The sequence below is a fragment of the Zootoca vivipara genome, chromosome 4, assembly GCF_965207765.1.
Source record: "Zootoca vivipara chromosome 4, rZooViv2.hap1.1, whole genome shotgun sequence".
Taxonomy (NCBI): domain Eukaryota; kingdom Metazoa; phylum Chordata; class Lepidosauria; order Squamata; family Lacertidae; genus Zootoca; species Zootoca vivipara.
Genome location: NC_142587.1, coordinates 92,570,142 through 92,584,612, shown reverse-complemented (window position 1 = coordinate 92,584,612; position 14,471 = coordinate 92,570,142).

Genomic DNA, 14,471 nt, shown 5'->3' with positions numbered 1-14,471 from the left:
CCAAGTAGAACAGCAAGGTCACATTGGGGACATGGGCATTCTACTGATTGCCGGGGGGGGGCGCACCTGCCTCCCTTGCCTTCCCTTGGCTATACATTGGTGTAGCTATGATTTATGTCGGGCTGGGGGCAGGACACCCACTTGTCATCTTCCCCTGCCTGGCTCTATCGAGCAAATTCTGGATTTCTCAACAACGGTTGTTTCAAATGACTTTCTAACGATGCCTTATGAGGAACGGCTTAGGGAGCTGGGTATGTTTAGCCTGGAGAAGAGAAGGTTAAGGGGTGATATGATAGCCATGTTCAAATATTTAAAAGGATGTCATAGAGAGGAGGGAGAAAGGTTGTTTTCTGCTGCTCCATAGAAGCGGACACAGAGCAATGGATTCAAACTACAGGAAAGAAGATTCCACCTAAACATTAGGAAGAACTTCCTGACAGTAAGAGCTGTTCGGCAGTGGAATTTGCTACCAAGGAGTGTGGTGGAGTCTCCTTCTTTGGAGGTCTTTAAGCAGAGGCTTGACAGGCATATGTCAAGAATGCTTTGATGGTGTTTCCTGCTTGGCAGGGGGTTGGACTGGATGGCCCTTGTGGTCTCTTGATTCTATGATTCTTTTGACCCCAAGTGCTCAGAAAAAACTGTCAAAATCTTCAGTCCTTTGGAAACTAGGAAGTTAAATTAAAAAAAAATCAACATCAGGGTTTGCAAGTATATGGCAAGTATATTTTGCAAAATGACAAAGAACATGCCTTTCCCCGTCTTTTAAAAAAAATCTAAACTAAAACAAGTGTTCTTGGATTTGCTGAAAACCTTTTCAGCACGTCCTTTTCAAGCTCCTCCTTTGTTTCCCAATGCAGTTAGATAGAGCAACTCACTTATGAGGAAAGGTTGCTGCATTTGTTTAGAAAAAGGAAGTACAGTGGTTCCTCTGGTTAAGAACTTAATTGGTTCCGGAGGTCCATTCTTAACCTGAAACTGTTCTTAACCTGAGGTACCACTTTAGCTAATGGGGGCTCCTGCTGTTGCTGCGCCGCCAGAGCACGATTTCTGGTCTCATCCTGAGGCAAAGTTCTTAACCCGAGGTACTATTTCTGGGTTAGTGGAGTCTGTAACCTGAAGCGTTTATAACTCGAGGTACCACTGTAAGAGGTGCCATAACAGAAGTTATGCATTGGCATGGAGAACATGGATAGAGAAAGGTTTTTCTCCCTATTCTCTTAACACTAGGACTCAGGGATATCTAACAAAGCTGAATGTTGGAAGACTCAGGACAGACAAAAAGAAACAATTGGCTAAACTGTGGAATTTGCTCCCACAAGAGGTAGCGAAGTCCACCATCTTGGAAGGCTTTAAAAGAGGATCAACGCCACGATTTATGCCTGTGGCCATCAGAGGGCAGCAGTCTACCACAAGAAACCTGACAAATGCATGTGATAAATATTAGCCTTTTAGATTTGTCAAGAGTAAGACACTGGGCAGGAGGGAGCATGCAACCTAGCATCTCAGGATAAAGGTTTGACTCCCCACCCATCCATTTTTGCAATTATACGAATAACGCTCGTTTCCTTCTCTGCCCTGTATCCATCTACCCTCAGGCTCTGGTAGGAGCTGTTCTTCAACATAGGGATTGTTGTTGACAGCCTTCTTGAGAGACAATGGAGTGTGCCACTGGGGAGACTACTGGAGAATCACAGCACCTGCTGTGGCTGCAGAAACTGGTAACTCCTAACTGCTGCCTCCTGCATTGTTTTTGCTGTCTTAGCAGCACCGAAAGTGGCCTCCCTGGGTTGCAGGCCTGGGCAAGTGTGTATGGAGGTCCTAGGGCTTCCCAGATGGCCTGGCTATTGTAACCCAAAGAAAAGCAGAGCGAGACGTTTGGCACCAGCTTGGCTGCAGGAGTTGCGGGAAGGAAGGATACAAGGCACCATGCAACCATCTTAGGGGCTCCACTCTGGATTTGCGTAGGGTTTACCCCCGAGCCTTTTCTTCTACTGAAGATATTCTGCAAGGTAGCAGAGGTTTAGGATGGGCTACCTTCTTAGGTGGATGAGCCCCATTCTGCAGCCCCATGCTCTATGCCAGGCATCCCCAAACTGCGGCCCTCCAGATGTTTTGGCCTACAACTCCCATAATTCCTAGATAACAGGACCAGTGGTCAGGGAACATGGGAATTGTAGTCCAAAACATCTGGAGGGCCGGAGTTTGGGGATGCCTGCTCTTTGCCATGCATAATTTTATCAATGATGTCACCTCTTGTTCACCTTTTCTCTAAACAAGGAAGTCCCCGATACTGCAAACTTTATTCATAGGCAGGTTTGGGGGAACTCTGAACTTTACCTACCAACCAACCAACCAACCAACCCATAATTATCTTTTTATATGTGCTGTAAGCTGCCCAGAGTGGCTAGGGAAACCCAGCCAGATGGGTGAGGTATAAATAAAATAACAACAATTACAGACGGAAAACCCTAAAACAGCCGGACTGAGCATGTTCAGTGACTATAGAATACTGACTGAACGTTGAGAGTAATGAGAAGAGGTGGGGTGTAATGGGGTATCCTGGAAAAGATTATGACTGGCTGGAACCCGGAAGAGAAGCAGGGTACGCTGCAACTTTTTTTTGCAGGATCCAACTTACTCCATCAAAATGGCTGCAGCCGTTTGGTTTCCTGCAGATGGGAAGAGTTCTGAGTGGCCTAAAAAGTTGCTAGAAAATTTTGAACAGAGAGCCGGAGAAGATTTCCTTCACCTCCCTCTACCTACTGCTTTAACGCCACTGCTAAAATGGCCTTGGGAACCCAGGGACGCCATGAATTTTAATGCAAGCTGCAGCCATCTCTGTGCTTCTCTGCCCCGCCCCGCCCCCAGCCCCTAGCTATGTACTGCAGAAACAGCTTGCTGGCTGTTACTTTCACAGATTTTTCTTTGCCTGAATAGATTATAACAGGATTAAGAACTCCTCCTCCACCCCTCCCTCCTGCAAACCGGTCAACTATTTATGAGCTTGAAATGCAGAGAATAGATTTCCTTACAGGTTCATGCAAACGCCTCTCAAAAATTTAATTTGACAAATCTCAGGGGCCCGGGGGGAGAGAGGTGCAATTTGCCATTAAGACTGACAGAGAGGGATGCTCCGGAATGGAGAGAATGGCAAGGGAGGGAGGCACATTCTTCCTTGGAATGCTTCCTGGGCATGCCACTATCTTCTGACGCTCTCTCCTGTTATTCATGTGCTGCATTTATTGGTTACACTTTTATCCCAGCTTCCCCCCCCCTAAAGGAGCCCAAAGTAGCACAGGTGGTTCTCCACACCCCCGTTCTATCCTGACAACAACCCTAGGAGGTAGGTTAGGCTGAGAGGCAGTAGCTGGGCCCTAGTTCATTCGGTGAGAAGCCAGGTCTTGGTCCAATGCTCTAACCACCACACCACACCAGCACAGTGCTTTTCAAACTTCCTGTGCAAACCTGTGTTTTACCTACCCTCCTAGGGTTGCCAGACTCAATAGAGGACAGGACTTCTGTGCCTTTAATTGCCCTGCTCTCTTTTGAGTATGGAAACCTTAAAGAGAAACCAGCAGACCCTTTGCTTGGAAATTAAACAAAGGGTCTGCTGGTTTCTCTTTAAGGTTTCCAGGCTCAAAAGAGAGCAGGGCAATTAAAGGCACAGAAGTCCTGTCCTCTATTGAGTCTGGCAACCTTATGGCCTCCTTATTTGCTTCCCAATCATGGCGAGAGTTTGACTGACATGGGCCAGGAAACAGCTTTACCTGCTGAGCAGAGCAGCAGCCTGAAGGAGCAGAAGGGGGATTGACTCCACCTGCCTTCTTGCTCCTGATGAGAACCAGCTGGCTCCAGCTTTCTTAAGCAGGGTTTCCGGCCTCAGTCAGTTGCCGGATACAGCATTCATTGTTCCTGAGCAGATGGTGTTGCTTCTTGTTTCTGGTGACTTTGGACCCTTGGCTTTCTTGACCCCCGGATCGTCTGACTACGTGAACTGAGATACTCCTGGTCTTAGGACAGGACTGGGCTGGACCATATATATGGACTCTGCCTCCAGGCAAGTACCCCCCTGAGATCTGGCTGGCTGGCTTCTCCCTCCGCTGAGCTCTGCCGTGGCTCAGGACTACGACAATGACTTAAAGCAGTAGCAGAGGAACTACGTCCCTCAGTGGGCCTTGGCATATTTTTGTTCTGTTGGGAAAAGCCAGGGAAGGAGGGTGTGGAAATGTGAGGGAGGGGAGCCGAAACAGGGCAGAGGTCAGGAATGGGATGAATCCCTCAGCACAGGATAAGTTCTGAGGTGGGGCACAGCAGTGGGGTGGGGAGGGAGGGAGAAAGGGGTGGCAGGATAGAGAGTGAATAAGGAGGTGGCAGAAGAGATGGGGGTGGCAGGAGAAAGGGAGAAGAGGGTGGCGAGAGAGAGAGAAAGAGAGAGAAAGAGAGAGAAAGAGAGAGAAAGAGAGAGAAAGAGAGAGAAAGAGACCGGAGGGAAACATGATCTTGTCCACTTTTGGCGCTGAACCCAGTCCACAGGTCCCCCAAATTATTACTGCTTAGGGAATGCAGTATGCCAGTTAACAACAGTGACTGTGAACCAAAAGTGGGCAGAGAGCTGTGGTGCTCAAATCCTGCCTGCGGGCATCCCATGGGCATCTGGTTGGCCACTGTGAGAACAGGAAGCTGGACTGGATAGCCTTTTTTTTTGGCTTGATCTTCTATTCTTCATACAAAGGTATTCCCTGGTGTCCTCCTAGAAAGAAAGCTATGGAGCTAAACATGCAGGTACCTTCTAATTTCAGTGAGTGTGGTGTGGTCACTGCCTCGTATATTTTTCCTGTAATTGAGGATAGCAGCAGCAGTAGCATCTGTGTGTACATAAAGTCAATATTGTGCGACCTCCACCATTGGGACCAGTCAGAAATAGCTAACTTCCATTGTAAACATAAGGTTTTTGAGGGTAGTTGTGCTATGCACCCCCTGGCAATCATTTTGCGTTGTTCCTGCCCTCATTGCTATTTAATGAGTGGGACCCCCAGTGCGCTCTCAAAATTCGACATGTGCCCGCTGGCCCGAAAAGATTGGCGGCCCTGTTACTGGGAAAACTTGTCCTCAACAGCGGAAGACTTTTAAAAGTCGTTCGGATAAAATACGTGCCTACTCTTCCTTGGCAAAAAGCATCCCATAGGAGTGCTTGACAAATTAAAACCCAGCTCGACAAAGCAGGCTAGGATTGCATGTTTACACAGCCTATCTCTTGCCTTTGCATATTGCAGCAAAAAACGAAGCCCACCAAAACCTTCTGTTTGCATGTTGTGTGTGCCAATGACAGGCTCATAGAACGTGTGCCTAAAATTCTATGGGGATCTCGGTCCGATTCTACTCGTCCTTGTCAAAACAGCTGAGCTTCCATCCTGCAGTCTGCCATGACATGCCTCCGTAACATTTGCAAATGTTACGCCAGACTTTGTTCTGCAGCAGCCTTCTGAGCCTATTCCTACCTATTTGGGAGCACCTTCTATGATAGGAGCCACCAGTTCAGTGGCCATGGATGCAACAGACAGACCCCCTAATATATTCTTGAACCTGTAGAGGTAGAGTCCCACTCCCACTGCCCGCTTGGCTGTGAAATGCTGAGAATGGTTACCTTTTTCTCCCTTGAATCTGACGGAGGAAGTTTGAAAAGTGGTGGTCTTCCCCACTTCCACTTTCAGGTCTATGTGCTTTTCAAGGTTCAGATTAATTCTACTGGATCTGGTATTTACTCAGATCCCTAGGTTTCTGCATAAGCAAGGATTCTCCACTCCCTGCCTCCAATGGGTGAGTATTCTGTCATACAACTCCCCTTGCCCTGCAGTCTGAAGTGGTTGCCACTGATGAGCAATTTGTCTAGAGGAGGGATTCTCCCAAATCTCCCGATCCAAAATTCCTAGAAGGATAACAGCACGGTGGGTCAGCTTCTGGTTGGCTGTGCTGTTGCTGCTGCCCAAGTGGCAGTGGGGAAGTTCCAAGGCAGCAGGAAAAACACTGCAGTCCAATCGCATTGGTGGAACCAATCTGGCTTGCACTGTGAACTAGAAAGCTGTGATTGGTTGAGGCTGCCTGTTAAGCATGCACAGAGTGCCTCCATAGCAGGAGACCGGTGTTATACATTGCACTTTTCTTGTCCGAGGGCGGGATGGCAGCAAACACACAACCCTGTGCTACCATTTTTGAAGGAAGCTGCCGTGTTTTGCCCCCTTTTTCCATCCGGTGCTTATTGATTGTGCAGGGTATAAAGAACCTCTCTCCAGAAAGTTTGAACGGAATAATAATCCGGAGGCTTGTCCCGCACCCCCACCCCACTGTGCCCCAATTCCCTTTGCTCGTTACGGCACAATGGCTTTGGAGTTAATTGAATTTTCAATCTCCCCTTTGTAAAGCGCATCTAATTGTCATCTTCTATTTGTTCTGGGAATTGCAGGAGCCATCCCAGGCTAATGTGATTCATAGAGGTCCTTCTTGATCTTCCTGATAAGGCCCTTTTGCTATTGATTAGGTCATGAATATCAAAAGGGAGCCATGGCGTCTAATTTATAGTAAGGCTACACCAAACTGGGGTGAAAAAATATCTCGAGCAAAGGGCAGGTGGCGGTGGTAGTGGGCACAGGATGAGACATGCTGAGCAACAAGCAGGAGTCATTTGTTTCAGAATGTCAGAAGTAGGGCCAGTGTGGTATAGTGGTTAAGAGCGGGAGACTTCTAATCTGGGGAACCGAGTTCGCGTCTCCACTCCTCCAGATGCAGCTGCTGGGTGACCTTAGGCTAGTCACACTTCTTTGAAGTCTCTCAGCCCCACCCACCTCACAGGGTGTCTGTTGTGGGGGAGGAGGGGAAAGGAGATTGTTAGCCACTTTGAGACTCCTTCGGGCAGTGATAAAGCGGGATATCAAATCCAAACTCTTCTTCTAGGGAAGACCAGTAGCTTGGTGGGAGAGCATCTGCTTCGTATGCAGAAGGCCCTAGGTGGAATCTGCAGCATTGTCAGGGACTGTACTGAGGAAGAATGGTGGGACTCGGAGCCTCCTTCTCCCCCTGCTCCTGATCAGGATCCTGAATCTTCTCAGGAGCAGGAGGACAGTATAAATTTGGAACAGTGGTTTGCGGAGGGACATAGTTCAGAAGGCAGAAGCTGGGACATACTGGATGGGGAACAGCTAGGAGAAGAAACACTGGAAGAGAGAGGGTTAACAGGCTCACTTTCTCTGGAAAGCTCATTCATCTGCTCAGCCCATGGTCAAGAAGAGCAGATAAGGGGGCAGCACAGAAAGCACAGTGGTTGCGAGATCAGGTTACAAGACACAGAAGTGGGTGACTAGGGAGGAAGTGGGTGTAACCCTTAATTGGGAGCGCCTACATTTCTAAGAAATTGAGTCTTTGTTCTCTTGCTGTGATCGTTAAAGCTTCTAACTGGTAAGAAGACTCCTTTCCTTTTATTCTGCTTATCTACCGCCAAAGGGTGGGGGAGAAATTGGATTCCCTGAAGCCTTTGGTGGTGAGGTCAAGCTGTTGGAAGCTTACAGTGTGTGCTGTGGCTGTAGAGACTGATGTGGGAGAGACATGTTTTGTTGCAGCTGGGGCAGATGAAGGCATCTGGTTGTGCTGATGCAGATGCCCCATGGCGTTTCTTCTCTCTGCACTCCTCCCAGCTGTCCTTCCTCCTCTGGTCATTGCAGAGGAGATCACTGTCTAATCCTCTTTAAAAGCCATCTAGGTTGGCGGCCATCACTACCTTCTGTGGGAGTGAGTTCCATGGTTAAAGCATGCAGTGCATGAAAACGTACATTCTTTTATCTGTGTTGAATTTTCCCACATTCAGCATCCGCTCATTAGGTTGGGAATGTCACCTGCCTGAAACCCTGGACAGACACTGCCAGTCAATGTAGACAATACTGAGCTAGATGCACCCATGGCCTGACTCAGGAGGAGGAAGCTTCCTTCCAGTGTGGTGTAGTGGTTAAGAGCAGTGGACTCGTAATCTGGTAAACCGGGTCCGCTTCCCCGCTCCTCCACATGCAGCTGCTGGGTGACCTTGGGCTAGTCACACTTCTCTGAAATCTCTCAACCTCACTCACCTCACAGAGTGTTTGTTGTGGGGGAGGAAGGGAAAAGAGAATGTTAGCCGCTTTGAGACTCCTTAGGGTAGTGATAAAGCAGGATATCAAATCCAAACCCCTCCTCCTCCTCCTCCTCCTCCTCCTCCTCCTCCTCCTCCTCCTCCTCCTCCTCCTCCTCCTCCTCCTTTGCAACAGATGGTTCAAGATAGCAATCAATGATTACCGGGTTCCACAGGCAGCTAAGTGCCACCCCAGAAATTCAAGAGGTTTAAGACAACTTGACAGGGTGGGCAGGGCCAGCTCTAGGTAAGGTCCCAGTGGCGTGGTGCACTGGGAGGTGGGGTGCTGCGTGGCGAAGCCGCGCGGGACACTACAAAGGCAGGGGCGCCGGAACGATCTCTGCGCCTCAGCGCCAGGGTGCCCGACCTGCTCCAGACTGCCCTGAGGGTGGGGGTGTGGGAGGAGAGAAGCTGCAACATAGGAGCCAAACCAACCATATCATTTTGCCTGTTGCTTGCTGTGTTAAGTTCCAAAAGTTTCCAGGATCCCCAGACTGTGTCTTAGAGCCAGACATCCTCGCCTGAGTCTCTTACTGTGAAGGTGTGAGTACTCTTTTCAACAGCAGATCCTGTATTTGTAAGGCTTTTTCTATAACATGGTGGCCTTTTTCCTCTGCTGTACTTCTCCTAGCTTGCTACCAGGGTTGCAAACCCCAGAGTCTATTTGCCTTTCCTTTGCTCCAGATCATGCATCCCCAAACTTCGGCCTTCCAGATGTTTTGGACTACAATTCCCATCTTCCCTGACCACTGGTCCTGTTAGCTAGGGATCATGGGAGTTGTAGGCCAAAACATCTGGAGGGCCGCAGTTTGGGGATGCCTGCTCCAGATAGCCTCATTCGTTGCACTGAAGCTACAAGCCACTTTTGCACGCGAGTCTTCTTGTCCTCTTAGATTAGGTGGAAGTGCGATAAGGTTAAAGAATTTTGGGAAATGATATATAATGAATTGAAGAAGATTTTTAAATATACTTTCCCTAAAAAACCTGAACTATTCTTGTTAGGAATGATAGGTCAAGAAATTAAAAAAGAGGATAATGTAGTATTTTTATATGCAACAACAGCGGCTAGAACTTTATTAGCCCAAAAATGGAAGACACAGGATTTACCGACGATTGGAGAGTGGCAGACAAAAATGATGGACTATGCAGAATTAGCGAGACTGACTAGCGGGATCCGGAACCAGGGGGAAGCAAGGTTCCTAAAAGACTGGAGTAAATATGTGGACTATATGGAAAAGAACTGTAGAAGTTTAAAAACTCTTGCAGGGTTGAAATAAATCCTGCGAATTGACTTTAAAGGGAAGAAACAAAGAAACTGCGAGATAAGCTTTGATTAGAAAACCTAATGAGGGGAGGGAGGGAAGTCAAAATAGAAGATAGTGGAAAAGATCAAAAGAGTAATGTATGTTACTGTGATGTTTTGAATATTTGCAAGTTTTGGTTGGATGTTTATAAATGTGTGCTAATTGGAAAATTTAATAAAATGTTATATATATATAAAAAGATTACAGTGGGATAATCTTCCTTATGTCCCTCCACCATTGGAAATCCAACTGGTAGGAAAGGGAAAGGGCCTTGTCTGTGGTGGCACCCACAGAGATTCCATTTTGAGTCCTCCTCAATGGCATTTCTCTGCTATGCAAGAACAATTTTATTTCCACGGGACGTTGGGCTCAGCTGAATTGTATCCTTTAAATAAATGTAAAGGTAAAGGACCCCTGGCATTTAAGTCCAGACTCACCTCGTTTTACAGGTCGAGAAAGCCAGTGTTTGTCTGCAGACAGTTTTTCCGGGTCATGTGGCCAGCATGACTAAGCCGCTTCTAGTGCAACAGAAACCCGAAACCAGAGCAGCTGACGGAAACACCGTTTACCTTCCCACTGGAGCGGTACCTATTTATCTACTTGCACTTTGACATGCTTTCGAACTGCTAGGTTAGCAGGAGCAGGGACTGAGCAACGGGAGCTCACCCCATTGTGGGGATTCGAACCACTGAACTTCCAAGCCAAAGTAGCTCAGTGGTTTAGACAACAGCACCACCTGCATCCCTATCCTTTACATACGGTCACACAAATGTACGTTTTCCATGCTGCTGCATAATACTTTTCCCTGCATAATGCTGTTTTATTTGTTTGCTGTAAGCTGCCTTGGGCATTATTATGCAATGGAAAGGAGATGGGTAGAAGTGCTTTGAATAAATGTGTGTGTGTGTGTGTGTGTGTGTGTGTGCATACTATAACGAAACAAGCAGTTGCTTTCCACGATGTAAATAGAGAGTGGGGAGCGAAGAGATAAAGGAACTTGACGGGTGATATGCGTTTTGAGCTGATGCCAGACAGCAAGTGTTGAAACCAATTCTAAAACAGAACAGCTTCTCTTCATCTTGTCATTCTGACAAGTTAGTCGGAGCTTAATGCACTGGGGTTGTGGGTGTCGGATTGTAGCTTCCCTGGCATGTTTTTGTGATAGCTTTGTCAAAAACATGCTTTCTGGTTTAATTTAGCGACATCGGTTTTGTCGATGAGGAAAGGAAGCTGCAACAGAACGCAGAGGACACATTCAGAAGTGGAATCCCATCGCATGGCAGCTGCTAAGGTACAACAGTGGGAAAGGGATGTTGCTTCTTGCTTGTGAACTCCCCAAAGGCATCTGATTGGCTGCTGGACTTGATGGAAGCAGCAGATCTCTTCTTACGGTAACCTGTCCAAAGTATAGAGCGGCCTGAGAATTTGAGAACACAAGTCAGCCCTGATCGTAAAGCCATCCTATATAATTATACGTAAATTATACGTAATTATTTATAAAATTATAGGGACCCAGGTGGCGCTGTGGGTTAAACCACAGAGTCTAGGGCTTGCTGATCAGAAGGTCGGCGGTTCAAATCCCTGCAATGGGGCGAGCTCCCGTTGCTTGGTCCCAGCTCCTGCCCACCTAGCAGTTCGAAAGCGCAAGTAGATAAATAGGGATTGCTCCGGCGGGAAGGTAAACGGCGTTTCCGTGTGCTTCTCTGGTTCGGCAGAAGCAGCTTTGTTATGCTGGCCACATGACCCGGAAGCTGTCTGCAGACAAACGCTGGCTCCCTCGGCCTATAGAGCAAGATGAGCACTGCAACCCCAGAGTCGGACACGACTGGACCTGATGGTCAGGGGCCCCTTTACCTTTACCTATTTATAAAATTATTTATAAAATTATACGTAAATTTAGCAGAAATAAAATGCCAAACGACTTAGTCATTATAAATGCAGAACATTTTTTTTTCCACTGCAGAGAACATAAATGAGATTCTGTATGATTGAGCATGAGGCTAATGAAAATTTGATTCTCTTTGCTGGGGGGAAAAGACCCTTCCTGCCCAATTAATAAAGGATGATTCCTTTGTTCCCTTAAGTCATTAAAAAGAAAAACCCTAGCTAAGAGGAAGATCTCATCAGATTGCTATGGGGGAAAGGGGGCATTATAATGGTATGTGTGCAATATCTGTCTAGGAGTAGTCCCAATTTAGATCTTTTATGAATTATTGTTATATGGATCTGCCTCTTTGTAGGACTTTGATTTTGTCTGTTCTAGGTCCTGGATCTACTGTCAGTCAGTCACATGGCTGGATTTTCCTCTGTTTCATCATGTTTTTAAATTGCTTTGAGCAGCTATCTATATCTTCATATAGACATAAAAATGTAAGGCTGTCATCACACTGCAGTTTGTGTTTTCCAACAGGTGACAGGTTGCCAGGTGGCCCAGATGAGCTGTTTGCTGGAGGGTGGGGAAAGGTGGCAAACTCCTCTGTGAAGCACACCCCCTTACAATTCTTTCTATATTGCACTTGGAACTTTCTCCAGGCCATTCCTACCCCACCAGCTACACAGCCACAATCTGCCCTGCTTCTTACCCTCCTTGAGTATTTTTGCCTGGCTAGGAATGCAAACTTGAACTATGATAATGCCGCTTGCTTCCTTAGATGGAGGATAGGAAACAGGAGGTCTCTGGGTAAAAATTATCCTACTGGGCAAAGGCAACATGTACATTCCTTGCTCCACCCACTTTTGTCTCTGGCCCCACCCATCACTGACGTGTGACTCTCAAAAGTTGTCCAGAAGGGAATCCTCACCTGTGGCAGAGGAAGCTGCTTGGGTGCCTGGGGCGGGGCGCACCGCGGGGCTTCCAGAGTCTGCCTGCCTCCTCCCACTCAGCCACCTTACTCCTGGGGGAGGGGAAGGCAGCGGGTGAACCGTTTGGGCAGCGGGGAGCCTGCGCGCACCCAAGCCACCACGTCTCTCCCAGGAGAGATGTGTGGCTTGGGTGCGCTGCAGGCCCCGTGGTGAGTGCTGCCCGGCATTTTGTCACCCCCCCCCCTCAGTAGTGACACCCAGGGCAGTCTGCACTCACCACACCCCCTTCCTCTATCCCTGATCCTCACCCCTGCACCCTCAACATATTGAGAATTCCATTCCTCCTGTGCTGCAGATAGAATCATAGAGTTGGAAGAGACCACAAGGGCCATCCAGTCCAACCCCCTGCCAAGCAGGAAACACCATCAAAGCATTCTTGACATATGGCTGTCAAGCCTCTGCTTAAAGACCTCCAAAGAAGGAGACTCCAACAATCCCAGATGTATGGGATTGTTACATGACACATGTCTGTTTACATTCCGGCACTGATGATTGGAGTCTTGTGAGAGGAAATTGAGATACATCTGTTTCCGCTCTGCATTGCTGCTGTTTTTGCAGCTCTCTCTCAAAGGGAGAAAGACGGAGAGAGAAGCCATGTTTTCTTCTGTTAAGTTTGATTCATTTTGCAATAAATTAGGCTTAGATGTTACTCCACATGGCTGAGCTTCTGTTTTGAACTCTGCTTGTCATGTGCTAATAATAATAATAATAATAATAATAATAATAATAATAATAATAATAATAATTTATTATTTATACCCAGCTCATCTGGCTGGGTTTCCCCAGCCACTCTGGGCGGCTTCCAATCAAATATTTTAACAGTACAGCATTAAACATTGAAAACTTCTGCCTTCAGTTGTCTTCTAAAAGTAAAATAGTTACTTATTGCCTTGACATCTGCTGGGAGGGCGTCCCACAGGACGGGTGCCACTACCGAGAAGGCCCTCTGTCTGGTTCCCTGTAACCTCACTTCTCGCAATGAGGGAACCGCCAGAAGGCCCTCGGTGCTGGATCTCAGTGTCCGGGCTGAATGGTGGGGGTGGAGACGCTCCTTCAGGTATACAGGACCGAGGCCGGTTAGGGCTTTAAAGGTCAGTACCAACACTTTGAATTGTGCTCGGAAACGTACTGGGAGCCAGTGTAGATCTCTCAGGACCGGTGTTATGTGGTCCCGGCGGCCACTCCCAGTCACTGGTCTAGCTGCCGCATTCTGGATTAATTGCAGTTTCCGGGTCACCTTCAAAGGTAGCCCCACGTAGAGCACATTGCAGTAGTCCAAGAGGGAGATAACCAGAGCATGCACCACTCTGGCGAGACAGTCCGCGGGCAGGTAGGGTCTCAGCCTGCGTACCAGATGGAGCTGGTAGACAGCTCATGTCCCTGGATATGGGCCAGATCAGCGTGATGGGAGACCAGAGTGATGAATCCCGGGCGATGCTACGTTGCGAGGAGGCACCAGGCCTCGGCGTTATCACCCAACACAGCAATACCTTCCCCTCCCTATTGGTGGTGATGGGAAATGGAGAGGGTTGAAGAGACCAGGTGCAGAAGCAACCTGTGACTCTTTGGAGCTACCCAAGTACATAGCACGGTTTGCCTTTGTAAAAACTTGCTTTTCCTGTGTTACTAGCTTGTAAAAACATGCTTTTCCTGTGTTACTAGGTTTTGAGTGGGAGTCAAGCAAAGACCAAACCGGGCTTGTTGAATTTACCAAAGTACACACAGCACTGCGGCCTTAGTTAAAAGAAAAGGAAAGGGGGAAAAATACTACTTTCATAAATGTTTTGTCCTTAATGATGAAATGTCTACAACTTCTTCAGCGGTGCATTGTGAAATTAGAAATTATGACCGTGAAATCGCTTTTTGTTTTTGATGTGGAAAATCCAGCTTCGACAAAAGAGCTCAGACCTTTCGGAAGTGCCACTGTGGTCACAGGACGGCAAGTGTGCTCATCTTTATCTGCCATGTGATTTGCATTAAGAGCTGGTGGTCTCATCAAAAAATAGGCTGCATTCTGTCAGTCCAGGTCCCGAGTGTTCTGCATGCATTTGGGACTTGACAATGACTTAAAAGTCCCTTTGTGATTTGGGGCATTGGGTTTAGTTGGCTGGGGGAAAAGCAACAACCCATTCTTCTTCCATATGGGCAGTGGA